Here is a 2697-nt window from a genome sequence, read left to right on the forward strand (position 1 = left end):
ATACATACATATTTCTAAATACATAAATACGACCTGCTCAGTCTGTATAATTTCACTTGTATGCATCTTTTCAGGAACGACCATTTGGTATTGGATAATTAATTAGTATGTTCTTCCCTTAGAAAGACTATTTCTCCCACTTTCAACCTTCCTTAGTTCCCTATATTTCTTTGTGTATATCTGATAAACATTTTTGAGAAGCACAGAATTTTGAAAGACTGTCCTACCTTGTCTTGGCAAAGTTTGGCAGTCACTTTTTTCTATGTCCTGTTAGTCCAGTTTGGACAGTATACTGTCACCAATTGAGGCAAGGGCAGTTTTTTTCCCCAATGGCTAGCTTTTGCCATAAAGAAATCAAAGTCCATGTGGAGGTTCTTTGATATCTATCATCTTCTTTTAAAGTAAATTGGTACTGCCAGGAGCAGACATGTCTCACTGTCATGAAAAGCTTTAGGTTACTAAACACCTTAAGGTCTTTAGTCTTAGAAGTGTTTGAAGACCATCTATCTATCTAAATATATGTGTTTCACCTTGAAAACATATCTAATATGACTATAAATTTAATCATTATAGGTGATTATTAACCTGCATTTCTTAATTATACATTCCATTTTTAAATGAGCTACATAAGCACAATACCCCAAAAAAGAATAGAATCATACACATGGTATAACAAAATTATTTACATTTGTATCAATAAACCAAAATCTATACCAATGTAAAATATTTTGAAATTAATAGATGTTTTTTGGATTAAAGTAGATTCAATAACCTACCCTTTTATCTCACCATTTCTACATTATACCCCCCATTTTTTCCTTTAGAAAGAGATCTTTGAATTTAACTCCTTTGTTTAGCTTTTTTTTTCTATGACCAATAACAACTGGTAACCAATCTCCCCTAAATTATTGACAAACATCCATAACCAATCTTTTGGGAATGTGGGCATTGTTTTTTCTAGAATGCTTCCTGTTGTCTGGGGGCTCTGGCATCTTTGAAAGACCCTGAGAAAATTTAGGATAATGATTAAGTCTTGGCTGGAGTAGTCTGTGAGGCTGGACCATTTCAGCCAGCAGCCTTGAAGCTGTTCTAGATGTAGAACTCTGAGGAAGCTGCAACAGAGACATTTTGAGATGCTGAATCACCTGGGCCATTCATTTTTATTGGTGTCTGGTCTCCTTGCTCTGAAAATACATAAACTTTTAAAACTAACATACATATCTGCATTAATATAAGTATAGACTGTGTGTGGTACACAAGTCAGCCAAAAAATGATTTTTTGTTCTATGTTTGGGCAAGTAAAACATACACCACATATTTTGTAGCTTTTTCTATGTTTATTTTTTTTTTATGTCTGTAGCCAGGATTTTTAAGGGGTCTTCCTTTGTCAAATCTGATCCATATCAACCTAGAATGAATTCACAGCCTATCATTTCATGTGGAAATAAAAGCATAACCTTTCCCCCAACATAATACATTTTTGATTTACATTTTGAAGTTAAGACATTTTAAAAATACATAGGTTGATTTAACCCAGTAGCCTTCATAATCCAATATGTCTTAGCAGCTGTCACACATTCATCAGTAGTCAAAAAATTCAAAGATAACACAATAACATGCAGGATTCACACTCTCTGTGTATTTCTCATCTTTACATGGCTTATTTTTTTATTTTACTTTACTCTTTTTTTAAAGGACTTTATTTTATTATTTTTAAACTATTTTTATTCTATGACTGTATATATCCTACTCCTTTCTCTCCTAAGATAAAATTGTATATTTTTATATAAAATTATATAAAATATATATTTTTTTAAAAACATTGCAACCTGTTTACAGGTTTCTTTCATCTGGATGTGTCTTTATTGTGTATCTGTAATCTTTTTTTTCTGCATGAGCAAAACTTAAACCCCTGTATAACTTAGTTCATGGCATGCTGGTGGCTAGCTCTTCCCCCTTCAGTTCCCTGGGATTCTAGCCTCATGGCAGAGGTATTGGGGAGCCATGCTTACCACTCCAACTCTGAAAAGCTTTTGGAATAATTTGAGAACCACTGATTTTATTTCTTCTTTAAAGATCTGATGAAATTCAGTAGTGTTATGTCCAGATCTAGGCTTTTTTTTGTTTGTTTGTTTTTTGTTTTTTTCGAGACAGGTTTTCTCTGTGTAGCTTTGCGCCTTTCCTGGAACTCACTTTGGAGACCAGGCTGGCCTCGAACTCACAGAAATCCGCCTGTTTCTGCCTCCAGAGTGCTGGGATTAAAGGCGTGCGCCACTACCGCCCAGCTGACCTAGGCTTTTTTAAATTGGGTCTCAGAGTACTAGATCACAGGTGTATACCACCATTCTTGATCTCTTCTTTCTTGTCCATAATTTCATGAGGGTGTCCCCTCTTTATTTTACTGAGGGTGTCCCCTCTTTATTTTCATTAGTTTAGCTAAAGTGTTATCATTGTGTTTACCTTTTTAAAGAACCAGCTTCTATTTAATTGATCCTCCGTGTTACTTTAATTTCTGCCATGATATTTATTATTTCTTTCTTTCTAACTTTGGGTTTAATCTGTTATTACTTATCTAAGATGTTGGGGTGTATCCTTAAGTCATTTGAGATCCCTTTGCTTTTGTTAAATATTGGCACAAAAATAAACTCCATCACACATTAACTTAAAGAATAGTAAAACATTTCTTCTTTCTTTAAA

Source organism: Peromyscus eremicus, chromosome 3 (genome assembly GCF_949786415.1).
Source record: "Peromyscus eremicus chromosome 3, PerEre_H2_v1, whole genome shotgun sequence".
NCBI classification, from domain to species: domain Eukaryota; kingdom Metazoa; phylum Chordata; class Mammalia; order Rodentia; family Cricetidae; genus Peromyscus; species Peromyscus eremicus.